This window comes from Oculina patagonica, chromosome 7 (assembly GCF_052425735.1).
Source record: "Oculina patagonica isolate OP01 chromosome 7, crgOcupat, whole genome shotgun sequence".
Taxonomy (NCBI): Eukaryota; Metazoa; Cnidaria; class Anthozoa; order Scleractinia; family Oculinidae; genus Oculina; species Oculina patagonica.
In genome coordinates, this window is record NC_135764.1 from 14708341 (window position 1) to 14729564 (window position 21224).

At 39.8% G+C, this 21224-nt stretch overlaps 1 pseudogene across 1 annotated transcript; it reads right to left on the reverse strand.

Annotated features, from left to right (window-relative positions):
• Positions 1 to 937: 937 nt before the first annotated feature.
• Positions 938 to 11320, reverse strand: LOC144660280 (uncharacterized; annotated as a pseudogene). Its single transcript, XR_013572073.1, has 5 exons — positions 8801 to 11320; positions 7844 to 7889; positions 6628 to 6858; positions 6076 to 6153; positions 938 to 4321 (listed from the first exon to the last, which is right to left on the reverse strand). The product of XR_013572073.1 is annotated as an uncharacterized LOC144660280 (transcript).
• Between the last annotated feature and the right edge of the window lie 9904 nt (positions 11321 to 21224).

Sequence of the window (21224 nt, forward strand, 5' to 3'; positions counted from 1 at the left end):
TTCTTAGTGTGAAAAGAAAAGATGGCCAAGACTATGAACCATCGAGCCTTCGAGGGTTGTTCTCAAGTTTTAATCGGTATTTAAGAGAACGCAAATACTCAGCGAGTATTATCGAAGACACTGTGTTTGATCAAGCAAGAAAATGTCTGGAAGCCCGCAGCAAACAACTGAAAAAAGAAGGCAAAGGGAACAAACCCAACGCAGCCAAAGCTTTGACTGATGTGGAGGAAAACATTCTTTTCGAAAAGAATTTATTAAAATGAACCAAATTGAAAAGCAATTTGAGATTCCCAGTAAATAATCTCACGAAATGTCTTTTTTCAACGATTTTGTTGTTACTATCATTTTGTAAATTAGGGTACTTTCATTTTGTGTGCTTGTACCGGGGTATTATAACAATAAAAAAAAAAACAGTTCAGCGTGGAAAAATCTCTGTATTTATAAAATAAACAAATTACAGCATGGAAAGTGCTTTGTACGGTGTTTACGCACTCGTTGTTTTGTATCAGAAATCGAACGAGTGAGCGGAGCTCACTCGTTCGATTTCTGATACGTCAACAACTCGTGCGTAAACACCGTACGCGCGCACTCTCCATGAAGTAATCTATATGTATGATACATCATGGCCTGGGACGGCTTCGTGAATCTGGTCAATCTGGCCACGAGAAGTATGAGCCTGTCTAACAAGAAAGTAAGAACAGATGGGAAAGTAAAAGAGAACGAATTTGGAGATGTAGAGATCTTAAAGAAACTGAAAGTAAGCGAACATGTAAACTATTCCCTCCACAGACTCAGTTTGTGCTGACTTTGCTAAGTAATAACTGCAAAGGAAGTACCAATTAAGCGAAAATCCCCATACAAAAGGCTTTCAGTTTTACACAAAAAACTTTATTTTATTCATTTTACTTACATTACAAAACAGCTAAGCTTCGACATGCGCTGAGTCGTCAAACCGACAAAATCTGAGAATCTCCCTGCCCGGTATTAACAAGAAAAAATGTTTTGCTGACCTAGCGTAACAGAGAGAAACCTCCTGTCCTGTAAAACGGGCCTTCCCAGCTAAAGTGACCCAGACGCATGATCATAACCTACGGGGGGGGAGGGACTGTCATATGAAAGTGACAGGAATGCTCGACGGGAAAATGTGAATTTTTTTTTTTTGAGATCTTGCTCCTGTATATTTCCAGTTTATTTTGAAACGAACTCTAAGCTTAAGCGTTTTCATAATATGTAATAGATGTCAAAATTTGAAATGGATCATCACAAGCAGTACTGAAGATGATTTCAGCCCCTAAAATGTACGATGGGCATCGACGACGAACATCCCTGTTGTCCCCGCCCTAGGATAGTAATAGGCAAGAAAAATATTCAAATAAAGCCTAAAGTTAAACCAAAATGCCGTAGGCTTAAAATAATTTTAAACTAGGTAACACCTTCTTGTTATAGGTTCTAGATCACTAGTAAAGCTTTCATTTAGCCTGGTGGTCATTCGTATTGTCAAGCCAGTCAAGGAATTTAATATGGACCTCAAGCACCCACGACGGCGACGGCAAGGAAAACGTCACAAAACAATATGTTTTAATAAGCAGTACAATGGCTCTGTTAGTGTGTAACACATTTTGGTACATTTAATTCTTTGCTGTTCTCTGGAAAACAACTAAGTCAACGAAACATATTCAAGGTTTACGGAGAACGTGAACACACGGTGATGATTTTTTTCCTCTTTCTGGACTTGAACGTTGCCTGCAATGTCAGTCGTCTTTCGCCCTCAGGCCATCATCGAGAGACGCCTGAAATCTGAGCACGATTATTCTGTCCTGTAAAATCACGTACTCTTGTGAAAATGGTAACCAAATTTTATTGGTTTTTAGTGTGCGCAAGATTGATTGAATTTTCCTTTTTGGTTTAAAACAGGAAATGAAATGGTTGTCAGATTACTTTGGTTGTTGGCGGCAAAGCTATTAATGCGGTGTGAGGAACAATGCTTTGCACGTTTCCTGAGGTTAGAGTGTTCAGATAAAAAATTTTCTCCAATTTCCATGTCAAGCTGGAGGAAAAAGTAACGTAGACCTTTCTAAATCAAATGATATGGTTATGTAGCAAGCCAAAATTATTAAAAGTAATACTATACACAATTTTGCCGAGGTTCACACTGTTAACCTCTAGTAATCATGGCATAATCATGAAATAGTTTATTGAACGTGTATATTTTTTAAGTGACGTTTCCGTTGTTGTTGGCGTGGTGGTTGCTACTATCCTGGTACCTACATACAAAAGACAATCGTACGCGTCCCTGCTGTGGTTCAACGCACTTCGACCACCACCATTTGATGTTTAACAAAGCTATATGTATTTAAATCCCAGGGTAGGGAGCTTAGGAATTAAAAATGTCTTAGCATTTTATAGAAACTTTCAAAGAACAGTTAAAATTCTACTTTGATATATCTTCTCGTGTTGTTATTATTTATAATTTTTTTTGCAAAATAAACTTACTAATTGTTGAAAATGGTGAAAACTTAATAAGCGTCCAGCCTCGAATAAACGACCACCTCGAATAAGCGCCCACTCAGCTCTCAAGGTCCAAAACTTAATAAGCGCCCAGTGCGTTTAAACGAATAAATACGGTATTAAAAGTTTTTACGTATGTCAGCGTACATGTTTGCCGCTGAAGCCGCTGGCAACAAACACTGATGATGGCTTAGTTGTCGACACCTGCCTCACAGACTGGGAAAAACTAGTTTTCAAATTTTTTTGGCCATCGACAGCTAAAAAAGTTCTCTTTTTGAAAAGGGAAACTGTGTTTGCTATCGGTAATCTTTTTTTTTTACCGTTTGTTATTAATTACTTGCTTCATAACACTGGTTTTCTATTCACTTACAACTAACTAGAAAATTGTCGACAACGAGCTTTCTCGCGGACTTAACACGTGGAAATATTAAACATACTAGCTAACTTAACTTACCTTATAAATTTCATACAATATTGAAATACGTATTATATGGAAAAATAACAAGATTAAAATAATAAAAGAGTACTAATGTAAAGATATTTAACTTGGAAGCCCTATATCGTCCACAAAAAATCATTATACACTTTTTATCATCCATGGCACGTTAAACAGCTAATACTAGAAGTTCTTGTATAGCTCAACGTTAACATGCCACATGAACAAAGTCAAGTAGTATTCTATTCAAAACAGTTAATTTTACACGCAAACTGCAACAAAAGAAGTTTGGCATTTTTACTTCGCTGACCTTCGCTGTTTATTTTGCATAATTACCTATAATCATGCAACCTAAATTTACGTTGCTTTTTTCCACCACAAATGCAAAGCTCTTTCAAAAACCAAAACTGATTGCATTATATCTATTCTAAACTAAAATAGATTAGCAAGTTAGACAGCCACAATTTGCAGGGATTTGGTTCTCGACACAGTACAACAGTTTTTTTTTTACAAAGCGACGTTCCTATCTATTTGAGCCTAAGATTACGTTAAGTAAATATAGGATCAATCCGAGTAAGTGCATTGTGCCTAGCATGCAATTCGCCACAACACCGTAATAACTGACAGTGATGACAATTAGAATCTCCTTCTGTACAAAGAAGCTTATCACATCAAGTGTCTTGCACCATCGCTGAACAATGGCATCAAAGCCTGCAGAGATTTATGCCTTTTCTCTTGATTTCCCCTTTTGTTTCTTTCTTTTTCTCAAGTGCATGTATATGCTAATAGAGGGATTAAGCTTGAAGTTATACGGCAAACGGCAAACGCAAGCTTGCCTTTCATTTTGCTACCTTTTTATCAAATTCTAAAAATTAATCCCTCATAAAAATAGGTAAAAAATTCCACATTCACAACAAACAAAAAACTTCTCATTTCCGCCTACGAACGCCAAACGGCAGACGACAGAAGTTGAATTTTTGCCGAATTGAATTGAATTACCAACCTTCTATTGAAACCTCGCGCTCTGTATGTTCATTTTGTAGTGTGAAGATGGTATAGAGTAATACCGAAAAATAACATCATAAGTTCCTTTTGTATTTGTTGTCTATATATCTACAATAGGCACAATGCACTTACTTGGAGTGACCTTTATTCTATATTACATTTAAGTGTTTGTTCCTTACAGCATGTCAGCCACTACAGGGAACTCGCAATCCACTAAACAGTCATACAACTCTCCCACACAAGTTATGTACCGTTGGTTTAGACTAAAAACCAGGGCGACGTCTAATGGGTTCACAACTCGTTTGTCAAGGAATCGGATCTCCGCTGTTGTCAGGCCCAGACCTTCTGCGACGGGCTTCCACTCATCTCCACCTAAAACACGAACAAAATCTTTTTTTTGTCTGTTTTTGCTTTGTTTACCAGTTAATAATAAACTCCTATTGTATCTCCAAGCCAAAATTTCATACAAGCATGTATACGGTCATATTTTTTGTCGTTTTATATTGTACAAAATATGTGTCTTTATCCCATGGCCATGCCTTGGTAAATACAACTAATGAGAAGGCTTGAAAGCCGTTGCAAGTTCAACAGTATTCCACGGACCGTAATATTCTGTACACTCTTTTTATAAGAACGCGTAAAATTTGGCTGAGCCTAAGGATGTTCTTATTTTAGCCAATAGATTTTCTTAAATTTTGGGGCAAATCTCAGCCTCAACGTTCTTATATAAGATGGTTCTTATAAAAAAAGAGTGTAGGTCCTATTCCTACTTTGGTTTCCCGGTGCTCGTCGGCGCTCGTCTTCGTGAAAGCGCGCTACAGGCATTTTCATTTAGCTAAGTTGAGATTTCACGAAAACAAGTTCAAGTAATATATCAAAAACGAGAGGCAGTGTTTCGTCGGGATATCTAAACACTGAGAAGAGAGTTGAAAATACGACGCGCAGTCGTGACTTAATTTTCCATTGTATAAGGTCTTTAGGCTCTTGCTAACGCCATAATACTATAACACTCGGATAAGTATACAGGAATACTTCACACTACAGGGGCGGATCTAGTGGGAGGGTGCAGGGGGTACTCTTTTAGATGACAGGAATTAACCAATCACAAACGGGCGCAGTAGCTCGGTTATTATATAAATAGCTTTAGATTGCAGAAGTTTGTCACGTACATGAAAAAAAAATGCCATGAACAAGTCTTTCAAATTCTTGTTCATGGAATTTTTTTTTTCATGTACGTGACAAACATCTTGCAATCTAAAGCTATTTATACGCACTCTCCCCTGAGATGACCTGCGGCTTTCTAATACAGGCGCGTAGGAGGGGGGGTTCGAGGGGTTCGAACGAACCCCCTTTGGAGGTCAATAATAGAGGACTGAAAACACAAACTGTTGATTTTCAGCTTTTAGCAAAAGTGGGGGAATGGAAAACAAACTTTGAGGTCTTTGAGTGTTGCAGCTTTTAAAGAAAACGCTAAAAGTATCGGGAAAGTATTAAATTGTTAGGAGAATGGGCTCTCCTCACTGGCACTCAATTTCGGGGGAACCAGGTGATACGTCCATATTTAGTGCATATTGACGCTTTGACGCTTCTTTTAGTACATTTTCCCACGCAGTCGTTCTTAGGGGCGATCGTGTTGATCGCCCCTAAGAAGGACTGCGTGGGAGGCTAGGGAGTGGGGCTTAAGCATTAACCCTAAGATGTAGTTTACTAAGCCGGTATGTATGTATGAATGTATCAAGTTAACAAAATGCCGGAAATTTTGTTGTTATGACTAAAAATACCTGTTATTTTGAACTCCATCGAGTTTGAAATATTGACGTGCACAATGCTGAAAATAGCATTTCCGGGCCTCTACATTTCAAATGATTCTGGGGGACATGCCCCCAGACCCCCATAGAGGCTCGCGCCTTCGGCGCTCGTATTTAATAACCCCCAAATAAATATTCCTGTCAATACGAACACCCTTCCAAAAACCTCAGCTACGCGCCTGTAATACAACTGGTATTCTTAAAAAAACTATGTGGTTTATTGGGCACCCTCTCCTAAGAAAAATCCTGGATCCGCCCCTGCACTACAAAGTTCAGTAAGATATCTTGATTCTTTGAAGTCTACACATTAACTCTTACCGCACAAATAGATCGTGAGGTCGTATCTCTGACGAAAAGGAATATTTTTAACATCGAGGGTTTCAGGCAACATTGGACCTTGGTGAAAAAAAAAATAGAAAATTAACAGCAGAATAAAAAAGACATATTTCGCTACATAACAACTAGCAAATCTGGATAAGGTAGCTAGCGTTTAGCGACAAGAAATATTCTTATACTCTTCACTGTTGATTGTATTCTCCGGAAGTCAATATTAAATTTCTAATATTACCCCCCCCCCCCCTCCCCCCACAATGTAAAAAGATACAGTTTAGATTCCGTTGTTCGATATTGTAAAAAATATATATATATATATATATAAAAGAAAATAAAGTTTCCCCAAACAAAACACTGCCACACATTTGTAGCGAAATCTCCATGGCGAGCCAAGTATTACACCGAAGAAGACATCATAAGAACACTGGCTCGGCTCAAAGTAACATACTTACTCACTTAGACCTCTTTACGCCGCGTGAAGTATAAGCACACACAGTACCTACTTGGTTAATATATATCGAAAAAAGAGAACCCTACCTGTTGTACCAGCAGGTACAATTTCCCTTAGTTTCTCAACAACATCACGTCTGTTTGCAGATTTAGCTTCCTTGCAAAGGCAGCGAATTTTCTGCTTTGTCTCTGGGTCTGGCTTTTCCAGTGATGCTTGTTCCAGGAGAAGACTTTCTTGCATTCGAGCCACGACATCATTTGCATTACACGTCTGCGAATGAAGGGACTCAAGCACTCCACTGGGGAGAACAACGCCGCCTATAGAAAAGATTTTACCATAAAAGAAAAGATTAGATTATTTTCAGTTACTTAATTTCGTAATTAGCATGCGTTATCTACATGCCCTATGTTTTCTTATATGGAGTCAGCGTAAAAAAAAATAGAAAAAACTGTTTGAGTTAACTATGGAAATAAAAGATGGTATACTTTTTCTAGCAGTTCGCGGGAAATTTGCCACATTTGAACCTGATTGTATGGCCTAGCTCCCACGAGTCTCCTGTAGTTTAGTTGGTCGGTTTATGACGATATGTTCAGCGCGCTGGGCGGTGAATATCGCATTTCAAGGGTACGTTACTCGTAACAAAGTGATGATGATGATGATGATGCTGATGATGATGATGATGATGATGAAATTAAATGAAAATTAAATTCCCTTCTGACCGGAGCTACTCGTTTCAAGATGATAAGCACAATTGTTCATAAGTCTCCGGACAAAGATACCAGATGATTGTTTTTTCTATGTGTTTCTTTAGTTCCGTTTAAATATTCACCAATATTCGCTTCGCCTTCTGCGAATACTTGTTAAATATACACCAACCATAAAGAAGAGTTTAAGAAAACAAAAACATTACTTTAACGTTTCAGATATTGCGTCATTGGCTTTTTATATATCTTATTAAGAAGAACACAATCATCGGTCGGCAACCCATCATCACGATACTAATTAGATACATTGTCAAGTTTACTTTTCGGGTCGTAAAATAAAACTCTCTGTTCGTACGAATAGACAGTGCAATTTTACGGGTGTTGACAAGTTCTTCATCCGTACGAAATGAAATTTCTCTTTTTCTAGTCGTATTAGGTCGACAATATTCGACATCCCTCACTGGAGTAAAACATTTCCGACTGTAGGTTTGTGTTGAACTAGCCCATAGAGGTCGGAGTAGAATGACCAAAAGATTAGTTATACGTAATCACCAACAACTGAAAAATGGTTTGAAGGAGACATAATACACAAGCTTACCTTCAATATAAGGCAAATGTCTTCCGCGACGTCCATGAACAGCTCTCTGTTTGAAAAGAAAAAGAAACGTCCATGTTATCATATTACCAGGTACGTTCTCTGAGCATACTTCTAATGAGGTAAAATCCAAAATCTGAAAAGTTACATCTTCCTTCAAGAGCTATTTTACAATAAGACTACAAGCCCAAGTTTTCCTTGAGCGAATAGTCAAAAAGTCGCAGGCGAGTTGACGCTTTCCGACTGTTATTCCTTACTGTTGAGAGTCAGTGCATCTAATGCTCTTTGCAACTATTTGAAAAGCACCTGCTTAGGGACGATTTACACTGTACAACTTCGTCACATGCGACAAGCTAACGACGTATTTTGTGACAAATCTTTACTGAGTAGGGGAGGAATGTCGAGTTTCTTTGGTCAAAATGGTGGACGAAATTGTCACTGTTGGCAAGCCACCTTCGGGTGACACAAAAGCATTAATAACTTTTAGTGAAGAGAAAACTGAAAAATTGATATCCCAGTGGAATGAAAAAAGTGCTTTTCAATCGCGGCGCAATCTGTCCTCCTCCGAAGCAGTTTCTTTTCCTACACTTTCTTCGTCTTTCTTTTCCTCTTTCTGCGCTTACAAATCATACAAACAATGACCGCGGCCGAAAATTGTCGGACATCAGCCATTTTGTTTGTTGTTTTCCACATTCCTCAGGAATGAAATTGTATGCCATTTTGGCATGTCGTAAGTGAAAATGTCGTGCGCTGTCGTGTGCTTGTAAATAGTCCTAAGTCATGACGTGGGTTCTTCGTAAGCTTGTCGCATGTGACAAAGTCGTACCGTGTAAATCAAAAATGTTAGTTACTAATATTAATTATATTAGCTATAAGCTACTCTAAATTCGAGAGAAAATAAAGTGTTATATTATTTAATCGGACCTAATGACACTTTAATACGACGTATCTGTATTTTACCTGTTCATCTACAGATTTGAACCAGTATCCAAAGATATTGACCCTGTAATTTTTAGCAACACCAGACTTGGTGCATGGGATGGGTTTTTGGCTATCGCACAGCTGAGACTCTGGACAGAAATGCAGGCATTCTTCTTTCTTGCAACCAAGTACATTATGAATTGGACAAAGATAGTTAAGGGACCCTTGTTCACAACAGACTGGACAGTAGACTGCCATCTCATACGCCATGTTCTTTAACCATGGAAACTCTTTGCGCATGCGTTCAAGAATCAGTCCCAGTTGTCGACACACGGTATGTGCGATCTCTACTGGAAATGCGTCATAACTGGATTCTGATGATACATTCATGCCTGCCATCCATGCCTGCTCAATTGGGGGTTTCTCAGCGGCACATTCTTTCTTGTGGACAACAGCCTCGATGAAAGAGGAATGGCAAAGGAGGATTAAAGAACAGTCTTCGGCAGGGTGGGTGTAGAACCTTGCAAACTTATGATGCAATGTAGGGGGTGACTTGCAATCCCATTTCTCGATGCACCACTGAAAGACCATCAGTACTAGGCGAGGGAACAAACCAAGAGGAACATGGCCAGAAATAAACCTCACGACAAGCGATGGCATCCCTGAAGATGCAATAAGCTCAGCGACATCCTGTTCTGGTTGTGACTTCAACATTGATGGTACTAGATAACTGGGACGCTCGCTCTTAGACGATGATGGCCAAGGACACAACAAGCAGAATTTTTCCATCATGAGAATAAGGCTGTCACGGGTTTCCCTGTCTTTATATAAGGCGCCCCATACATGCTTTAGCAGCTTCTCCTCCAAAAATCCCGTTCTCTCAAGCTTGAGCCATGCGTCTTGGAACTTTGGCTTTCTTACTTTTGATTCATACGGCGTAATAGTAATTATCTTCTTGAAAACATCTACCAACCACTGAGGATCCAAGATCACCAGTTGGTTTAACTGTGGAGTGTCATCAAAATGAATCAAAATTCTCTGGTCATGTAAGAAGTTCAATAATGCGAGAAACTGTTCGTCACTCGAAATTCCGCAAACGTCAAGTGCAATCTTTTTGGCATCGACAAGAGAAATCCACTTCTTGCCATCTTCTAGCAATGCTCTAATAGCCTTTTCATACTTTAGCCATTTAATTGGAATAACTTCTTTCATCTGCGGCAACTCCTTAGCAACATTAAGTACTTTCTCTCTCAGACGGACAACTCCTTGGCATTCCTGTTCACTTCCTGACTTTGTGTTGTCAACAACAGAGAAGTCGACTAAATGTTTTCCATAACATTTTGACTGTAATGAACCAAATATCTTACGAGCTAGCTCTTCAGGACGCGTGTCTTGATAAGGTTTGTCAGCGTGAGTGCAAACAAAGAACACTGGGGGTAACCTCTCTGGTAGGATGTCGTCATCAGATGCATCATCATCATCATCATCATCATCATCATCATCATCATCAGATGCAGATGCAGATGTCTTTTGAGGCTGTTCATCTTGTGCAACCAAACTTGAAACTGAGGACATCCAAAAATCGAGATAATCCATTTCACTCATTTTGCAGAAAACGTCTTCAACTTTCTCGAAGAACCCTTCCTTCTTTGGAGGACTGACTTTCTCGTCTGGATTTCGGCTTAAATTGTGCACCAAAAAGTAAATTGCTCTTGGTGTGAGGAACAGCGGATGAGTGGTGTAATAAACTGATTGGCCACCAAAATCCCACAAAACTGAGTAAATGTCTTCTCCATCTTCTTCATTGCCAAGAACTTGTTGCAACCTTTCAATCCATCCTGCTATCTCTTCTGGCACTTCACGCAACTCTGGCACATTTGGTACTTCTGGTACAGTAGGAGAAGTGTCACGGGGCTCATCGTGAAAGTCAGGAGAACTTTCTTTGTAATTTACAGTCGACGCATCACCATCATCCACAATCACTTTGTCGTACGTCACATGACTTGACGCGGGTTCTTTTCTTTCTTTCTTTCTTTCTTTCTTTTTTTCCTTCCTCAAGGTTACTTAAATATACTGCGCTGTGCGCTGCTCATATGAAATCGGCACTCGATCTGAATTTGCTTCTTCAGTCTTCTCCCCTAATTTCCAATCCTCCCTCGACACTTTGCAGTAGGAAGGATCCATCTCCATCATTTCAGTACGTTTTTCTTCTGGGTCAAACCGCTCTCCTTTCAGTGACCTCTTAAGACTGGTTTTTCCTGACTGACCTTGTCCAATCAACATTATTGGAACTCTCATTACTCTGGTTTCTCCCTCGGATAGGGCTTTCTGATAGGCTTGGATTGCCGAGGGTCCTCTTGCAAGAATCTCCCGAGGAGCTGCATTGGGGAATGAAAGTGAGTGAGGAATACATCAAGCTATCCCAAAATACATGTCAAGAATATTTATTTCTAGCCCAGAAAATCATCCTAACGTATTCTGAGAAACGTCGCAGGTAAGGTATCGCGATCGTTACTCGTTCTCGATCTTTCTCATCTTGCTCCTGTGTACTATCTACTTCCTTTGTCCTGTCTTTCATACATCCCTTAACGCGCTCTCTGTATTGTATCCGTGTGCCTCAAAAACATTTCCTATGTTCTTTGAATTCACATAGTGCTCGCCTTTTGTCTGCAAAGCCTTTGATTATTCTTTTCTTCATGTTTTCAGAATGGTTAAACCGTTCTTTAGTATTGATATTAGTATCAATCTTTTTGTAATGTACGGCACATTCGATGTATGCTTCCTTTCCGGGGTGGGGGGGACGGTGGGGGGGAGGGGGCCTTGCATGCCTTTGTGACCCGGGTAGAGGTCAATGGGTAGAGGCCTGACGAGCAGGATTACCTCGCCCTGAGGCTAAAGGGGTTTAGCATAGGGCTAACAACTCTATCCATAAAAAAATGACGCGGTGCAGTAAAAGCCGTCCGGAAGCTGTATTGCCGACTCCCCTTTTATCACCCAAGAGGATTAGCAAGATAGCCACCTGCTATCCAAGGATGTATATCGAGCACTCATCAGCTGGGAAGCAGTCAGTCCACGGATCGTTACGGCCAGATTTACCACCAAAAAGAAAAACATCAGTATTAACATTATAAACTGCACCTACGAATGACGCTGAGGATTGGTAGAAAGAGGAATTCTATGACCAACTACAGAGTGTAGCCAACAAACAAAATGATAAGGACATCACCATACACTTCGAAGGTCTAATGCAAAGTCAGGAGCTAACAACACAGGGTATGAGCAAGTCATAGGGTGGAAGTTGTGGAAAGATTATCCAGGCATGGGAGTGGAAGGATGAACGAAAACGGAAAACGGTTTGCACATAACAATCAGGTCATTCGGGGCAGTATTTTCGAACACAGGTGCATCCATAACGCAACATGGAGATCACCCGACCACGTGACAGAAAATCAGATCCGCCATGTGTGTATATGTAGAAGGATCAGGCGATCTTTACAGGATGCGAGAGTAAAAAGAAGAGCAGAAGCATCGTAAGACCATCTTTTGGTTTAAGCAACTCTCAAGCCTTAAGGTGGCTCCATAGGGTTTCTTGACCGCGCGAAGAATGGGTACGAAAGGGCGAGCTTGAAATGCCGGCAAATCAAAACAAACATGGCGGCTTTACGCGAGCGTGAAATTTTCGGCGAGAAAACGCGAGACTTGCTTCCTGCCAATGAAATAACACTTGTGCTTTCCTGTGTTGAGCAGATTAAAGAGTTTACAACACCCTAAAAAGGTTTTTACAACGTCCGCGGTGCTTCTGGCCGCTTTTGTGAAGTTCGTACGATCGAAAGCAAAAGACAAAATAAAAAATAGTCTCTGCGATTGTGAGATACTTCGAGCAGAATTTCAGAGATTCTGCTACATAAAGGATTAGGGTATGTCTCTAACTAGCCTTGGGGTTAACAGATATTCGCACAAAGACCGACAACAACGGGTAACGCTCGTCTTTACACATCAACTCGTATGGTTCGAAAGTTCGCGCATGCTCAAATAGCGATCTTGGACAATTTCTATTCTGATGACGTAATTGTTATTCGGGCGAAAATAGAAATTTTCCCCTTGTAATTACTAGAGTTTCCTTCGGTGAAATTCCTTAAAATTTGGCATAGATGTGATACCTTTTTAACTGCCCCTTTTGCCGTTTTTTTAAAAAAATTTGTAAGCCAGTTTTTTTGCTAAGTCAAAAAAAACACAAAATAACCAAAAACGCAAAAACGACCTGGACAACTCCTACTTTTTTTGTTTTTAAAAGTTACTTCTCATCAGATTCAATCCGTTGGGAGAATTTAAAAAATTTTCACCGAAGAAAATTAAAGAAATTTAAGATCAAAGCCATAAAAACACCAAAAAATAGGACTTTTTGAGTAGATGTAGCTCAAAAACAAAGGCCGTTATTTTCAAAAAGAATAATGCACAACATATTTTAGTCCTTGTTTTTAATATTTCGGCAGCTTTTATTTAACTAGTTTAAAAAATAACGCGAAAATGATCTCTTGATGGGTATCACTTGCGCGCGCGCCGTAATATCTTAAAACCCTATGGAGCCACCTTAAGCGCCAACTACTACCACTAGAAAGAGCTCTACAACACTACTAAGAAGCTCGCAGCGAGATACCAACTGACGGACAAGCCAATCAAAGAAAAGTGGGGAAAACATTGACATCAACAAAGGAACAGCTAAACAGAGGGGTGGAACATTTCAGTGAGTTCCTGAATAGACCTGCTACAGAAGATCCCCCAGATATACCACCAGCAGAGACAGAGCTACCCGTAAATTGTGAGATACTAACTTGCCAAGAGATTGGAAAAGCAATCCAGACATTGAAGAATGGTTAGGCCGCTGGGCCAGACGATGTCCCCGCCGAAGCCTTCAAAGTGGACTACAAATTCTCTAAATTCGAGAACAACGGGAAAGAGGAAGAGATTCCAAAGGACTGGAAAGAAGGACTTCTCATTAAACTACCAAAGAAATTAAAGGAGAGTTGACGGTCTGCAGTAACTACAGGGGAATCATACTCCTATCAATTCCAGGCAAAGTCCTAAACAGAATTATTTTAGAACGAATAAAATCAGCAGTTGACTATCGATTACGAGAAAAGCAAGCTGGCTTTAGACAGGAAAGGTCATGCACAGACCAGATTGCCACGTACCCTTCGCATTATAGTAGATCAATCCTCGGAGTGGAACTTGTCTCTTTACTTACTACTTACTTACTTACTACTTATCCTCATCGGGCCCATGAGGACTCTTGAGGCCGAGCTTGTCTCTTTAAATCAACTTTATTTATTGACTATGAAAAGGCCTTTGATAGTGCGGATAGAGAAACATTATGGAAGCTACTTAAACACTATGGCACACCTGAAAAGATCATAACGCTCATTTAGCAAACTTATGAGAAGTACACATGCAAAGACCAGCTTTCAGATTACTTCCATGTCAGGACTCGCGTTCGACAAGGATGCTTACTATCACCTTCATGTTTCTTCTTGTTATAAACTGGATTATGAGAATCACTACAGAGTGATCGAAAGATGAATGGAATTCCGTGGACCCCTTGTACGCGGCACCCAAGACGGAAATCGCCCAAACCAAAAAAATTCTGTTTGATGGTGTTCCTGAAACCTCCAGGGCTAGTCAATCAAAGAGGAACCATGGGCCAACTGAGGTGTTCATGTTTCAGGCCCTTGCGGTATAGTACTTTAATTGGTAACCTGCTAATGGCTGGGACTTCTAAATGATAATCCTGCATATGAAGAATGTTCCTTTAATTAACTGCAAAAAGAGTTCAGTAAAATTACAGAGATGCCTCGGGACTCGGTTACATTGCCTATAGCAGCTTTGCAATGGACCCCTCAGCCTTGCCTGCCAGTCAGCACACTTTTAGGCGCATGCCAGCAGCCTTCCGGAGTGAAGACAAAACCGAGCTTGGTGATTTAGAGATGAATGGGATAATCAAGAAGGAAACATCTCTAACAGCGTGGATACTTCACATGTCAGTGGTGGACAAACCTGGAAAAATTAATATTCGGCTAGACCGACCTACAGGAGCTAAACAAAGTCATTCGGGTCCCAAATCATGATATTAAATGCCTAGCCTCGAAGACCTGTTTCAAAAGCTATGCAAAGTTAAGCTGTTCAGCAAACTGGATGCCAAGGATGGCTTCTATCAAATCAGACTCGATAAAGCGAACAGTAAATGCCAACATTTTCGTCGCCTTTCAGTCAATATCATTACGCCAGAATGCCGTTTGGAATCATTCTGGCTCCTAAAGAGATTGAAACTAAAAGGTAATCGACAAGTAAAACCTAGCAGACTTAGAACGAGTTGAAGACTTCAGAGACAGCATCTTAGTCATGGATTTCGGTGACCCGGAAGAACAAGCAGTCAGAAATCAAGATGAGGACCTGATCAAATTACCAGAAAGAGCACGAAATGTCAATCTTCGCCTCAGCAGTAATAAGATGAAGCTCAAGGGGTTAGAACTAAGAACGCAAGATCATAGGTCACTCAGTAAGCAAGGGTGGCTTAAAACCAGACCCGAAGAAGGTCAAAGCTGTTGAAGATATTCCCCAAAGTACTTATCCTGCTTAGTCTTTCAATTACCTCTCAAAGTTCTTACCAAAACGCGCAGACGTGGTGCGACCCCTAAGAGATATGAGAACCAAAGATGCCAAGGTCACATGGGCGAAGGAGCATACCACAGTCTTCAATCGAGCGAAGAAACTACCGAAAAAAACTTCCTGACTAAATTGACCTCACATCTGAGAATTAGGCAGATTTACTTAATTCTAAGGAAATCGGTTTCCATCGTGTATATCGTGCCTTAATACCAGACGATCTTTATTTTGTTTTACTTGTTCTCGATGCTAGCCTCCTACCTAGGTTTGGAATATAACGAATCATTCATTTCTCTAAATCATTTTGATAAAAATATTATGATATGGACAAATCAATATTATGAATCTCTCTTAAAAAACATTATTTTTGCATAATTTAATGAAACCCATGCTTACCATAATTCAAAATGAATAAAGATCATGGCACCATGAATAATTTTCTGATAACATGCAAAACGTCGAATATTTGCCTTTTTCTTTAATGGTCACGTGATCATGGACGTGGCTCGATGACGTCATATTTGTTTTCTGGACTGAGCATGGGTCCAAAACTATACGTCAGTGGGCCATTAAAGTAGCGTGAAATTTTACAAAACGGAAAGTGCGAAGCCCTTGAGCTATAGAAAATTGCAGCAACAAAACTGCAGCTAGGAGAAATTATCAAATAAATAGCCTGATAACAAGAATTGCCCGATTAAAATATAACTGAATATAAAAATATCAAAGCACAGAAGCGAAGACGCGAAAAGTCCATTTGAAACTTGTCCATATCCAGGGTGACATCGAAGGAGTACGAGTTGCAGTCAACGAACTACTTCATTGCTCTTAACCATCACTGTGTTCTTTCTCGTCAGTCGAGTCTTCTTTATAATCATTTCTTGCAATTTAGAACTCTTAAAAATTGTGATTGAATGTAAAACGGAAAATTATCGTCTTGAAAATTTAGAAGTTGGACCACATCATCATCCACCATGTTTGTCGTGATCATGATACGACAAAACAATTCCTTTCTACTACCCCGCAAGACACAATAGGGAACCAAGAGACCTTTCGGGGGTGAGAAAGGGACACTGTCTCAGTCTAAAATTCTCAAAGGGCCAATTGTCTCACCTATCCCTCGACGGAGTTTACACCCTGCTTTACCCACCCCTACACGTGGTCTAACAAAGTATTCAAAGGATTTTCATCCTCTTTTTCATATTATATTTATATATTATATTTTCTTTTTTTCATATTGTGTCCGGCATGATAGAAATATTAACATCTGACGCCCTAAATTTTGATCAGGAAATAACATCTGATTTTACTTACTCGAAGTACCTTGCATGCCCTGTTTTATCCTGAATAGTTCTTCGCTCTATGGACTTCTCATTAAAAACCGGAATCCGACACTTTTGTAGCCTGTGTAGGCTAATACTTTTGATACCAAGAAGTCATTCCTCTGTTTTGGGCTTCATGGTTCATCGCATTATTTAAAAGGATCACGGATGACCGGGTCGGGACATAATTTTCCAATTTCTATTTTCTTATCAACGGGCTTTGTTTTTTTTTCCTTGAAAGAAGTAGGTTTTGACAAAATGGTGACGGATTTACTGCGTAACAAACACGTCGTTTCTTTGGTAAAATGAATTCGTATTGAAATTCACCTGATAGATTGATAAATATATATGATTTAAGGTGGCTCGATCGGATTTTTGAGTGACGATACCTTTCAACTTTGAGCAACTTGTACGCCACCGTAAACAATCCGACTGAAAATCGATCAGTACAGCTGTACTAAAGAAAGATGACAGTTTCGAATGACATAAGTTTTATCGAAATCGGAGTAACCATAGCAACATAATGACTTCACCACCCATTTTACACGAGACCGATTTTCTTGTAATTTAGGGATAATTTTGAAAAAAGGCTTCTAGATCTTGGACTTGACATAGTTTTCTCAACGTCTGCGAAATTTGAAGAATTTCTATGAGAGCGTTTTCGAGAAAATTTTAGATGAAGTTTTCAGGTGCTTAAATACAACAAAAACAAAGCAGTCTTAAAACATTCTTGAGAAAACGTTCACAAGGCCCGATCGAGTACATTTTGGCCTGAAGTGAATCTTGTACTATCTAATTACCTTGGAAGAAAATCTTAGAGAAATCGTTTCATTTGATTTCTTGAAACATCGGCTTGAATATGAACTGGTATGAAGTGTTATTTCGCTCTTTTATCGAAAAAGGGCCTTCGCTTACTAAAATGATCGCAAAATAAAAAGCACTCGATAGAATTTTTTTAAACTTGGCAGTCAAAAAGAAGAATAAGTATGTAATGAAATGTCTGATTTTCAAAATAATTGAAACATTTTAAGGCAGTTAATTTAAAGCCTTAATTCAGGTAAACATTGCGCTGTTTTTCACCTACATCGGATCGCTGCCTCATTATCTGTCTCCATTGTCTCACGGTGGCGTACAAGTTGGTCAAAGTTGAAAGGTATCGTCGCTCAAAAATCCGATCGAGCCACCTTAATATTATGCAAGCCACATTTGAACCGGTGGAATTTGACAAGTCTTGACACGAAACTACGTAAGTTGAGGCTTTCTTTTCAAACAAACAAAATACTTTTTCTTTGTTTTTCTGGCTTTTCAGATCTTGCAGTGTAAACAAAGATTTGACATTCAAAGTGAACTCCCGCGTCAGACTTTTATGACACAAGATGTATTCAGGACAAAAAATAAATTTACTAGCGCTGCAGTCAAGGAAAAAGTATGTTGAGACATTACATTCGTGATAGTTCAAATAAATTAACCACTTCATGTCCTTCGACGATAAAAGGATTTGATTTTGTTATTTCATGTTGAATTGTGACGGCAAATTCTGATGCAATAAAGCCGGTAAGTTTCTAGGAATTGTAATTAATCAAACCTTTACGTGCAAGAAACACATTCTCGCCGTCTGACTAAAAAGGTTTATAAGAACTTAAGCGGCGTTAGTTGTGGTGAGTAACAGGTCTGCTATGCAGTTAAAAAAAATGTTACAATAGCTTAATTTTTTTCGTATATCCGTCAGAGTAGAAATATATCCCAAAGAATTAGAACCTTCTTGTCATACACAGTACCATCTCTTTCAATTTTTTCTTTTCCTATTGGTGGAAAAAAGATACTTACCTTGAAACTTAATGCCAAATTTACTGAGAACGTTTAAAACTCTTTCATCACTCAAAGGGTCAACGTCCTCCTTTCCGATAGAAATGGGCGGCAGTTGGACCTCTAAACCCAGTATTTGCAAGACGTCGTATACACAGCGGTTTGTTGTACAGACAGCGACAATAACTCCTCTCCGTTCATTATTACCAAACCAAGCCCGAAGCCCTTTTGTTAACTCGACTCTAAAACACTGTTGAACTGCTAACAGAGAGTTTAGTTCTTCAATGCACACCCTACATGGTGCTACTGCGTCTTCGGGATTGTATAATGTCTCTAGTATTGTCGCCATGACTCGATATTGCTTTGCTAGGATGCGGTCAGATGTTTGTAGCGATTCATTTTTAAAGGCTTGCGTTGCTTTTCTACGAGAATCTCGGAATCTCTTCTTTGCGTTGGAAAGCACCCTCGCAGATGACTCGTCCAGGTCGGCGAGCTCCAGGTCTCTCATTCCATCCGCGAGAGAAAATGTTTTAGTACAAGCTGCTTGTGTAGTTACCGCGCCTTTTTCGCTTCTGGGCCTTGCCTTATCAAACACTTCATAGAGCAGCTCTATTCCTTCTTCAAAGAAGCTGATGCTTGCCAACAAATCTTTCCTTGCTAATCCATCCAACTTGGACTTGATATCGTCGATTTCACGCACGATCAATCCACGAAATTTTTCATCTGTTACATCGCCATCTTTCAGCTTCTCCGCTGCCTTATCTCTTCCTTTATTCACCAGCAAGCCAATGGTTACTTTAAACACGGCTGTTACAATCGAAGACATCTTAAAGAAGTCAACAGATATTGTTGCGTGTTCGTACAGAACTAGTAGCTATGACCACAGGCTTCCCAAGCTCAAAATTCGTCTTTTTGATGTGTTTTTGAGCCTTTCGGGCGGCCGACTCTACATACGTGGTGTATGCGACAGCTTGTGTATATAGAGAAATGTATGGGAAAATCACGGGTTCTCTAAAATCGGGTAAATAAATATATATTTTGAAATAAAGTTTACCTACCTCAAATGTGTTGCTTACTTGTGTCTTGTGCCGAATTTGGAGTCATTCCGACGCCATTTAGCGAAGTTATTCGAAGTCGTTGTCTCTCCTACTAAAAAGAAGGAAAGGCAGACCACTCCATCGATCGCTGGCCAGAGCTCACTCCACAAATCGCTCTCTCCTCAAAAGGAAAAGTCCCGAATCGCAATAAAACCAGCAGTTCCATAAAGCCCAATAAATTTCACTCCACATACGTGTGCTTCGGCGGTCGAAAGACTCATAAAGAACGAGAAATTTTACTTTAAATGCGCCTATTCGGCTTTCCAGATTTGCTTGTGATCGACCTCGCGTAGGAGAGACAACGACTTCGAATAACTTCGCTAAATGGCGTCGGAATGACTCCAAATTCGGCACAAGACACAAGTAAGCAACACATTTGAGGAAGGTAAACTTTATTTCAAAATATATATTTATTTACCCGATTTTAGAGAACCCGTGATTTTCCCATACATTTCTCTATATACACAAGCTGTCGCATACACCACGTATGTAGAGTCGGCCGCCCGAAAGGCTCAAAAACACATCAAAAAGACGAATTTTGAGCTTGGGAAGCCTGTGCTATGACTTGTGAATACGTGGGTCGCGATCATTGAAAAATATTTATGTAACATTGAGGTCAGCATGGGTGGCATAAAAAAACAACAGACTCGACATGGACTGGACTCTACAAATCTTGGATTAAAAGGCGCAAGCTCGTCTCTTAATTGTTGGTTGTTTTAATTACTAACATTAACTAGTCAAGTCAAGTTAGAGCCAAGATAATGACAAATTCATCAGCTCAGAAATAAATGAGTTCAGCTATTCATTTCGACTGACTGTATGGTTTAGCATCGTTTATTTAAATTTTTAGCGACACAGTCAAACCTGTATTGAGCGGCACCCTTGGGGAATGCTGCCCGCTTAATACAGGGTGAACATATAATCAGGTTCCCACAGAACACTAACAGCCTGATGCGCAATTTCTCAATATTCATAACCAGTTTCCTCTAAGCAAGTTGCAACTTTAAATTCAAATTTGCTCGAGCAAGTTCCTTGAAGTTTCAATAAGCTCCCGTTTCATTTTTTCCGTATAACAAATACCACCTCCCCAGAGGGAGAAATGATTGCTCTATGGTAAGCAGCAGTGCCGTCGGTATCAGAGTCAATGAAACCCAATGTCTTCTTCAAAAGCGCGTTGTGATATGCCTAAATGCCCGTTATATTACTTCCAGGAGGCCAAGTGTCAGTCGTCTCCACACTGCTTGCTATTTTTCTCGTTAGTACGTGTGATCACAAGTAGCCTTAATGCACTTTATATAACAATGCAACAGCCTGCCTCGAGAAGTGTTCCAAAACACAGCAAATGGCATTGGAGAGTGTAAAGATTTTAATTTTAGGGAATGGGTCTCCGGCCCATGTCACCACCCCCGGTTGTCCGCTCCTGTCTACCTTCAGTGCTAAGTTTCGGGGCCCCTTATTTCAAAAGTTGTTCCTACGGGTTTGAATAGACTGCAAGAAATCAACAACAGGTTGATTTTGGCAAAGTGTTTTTTTCGTTCCCTGCCTTATATTTTGAGTTTGTTGTGGAATGTAGTCCAACTT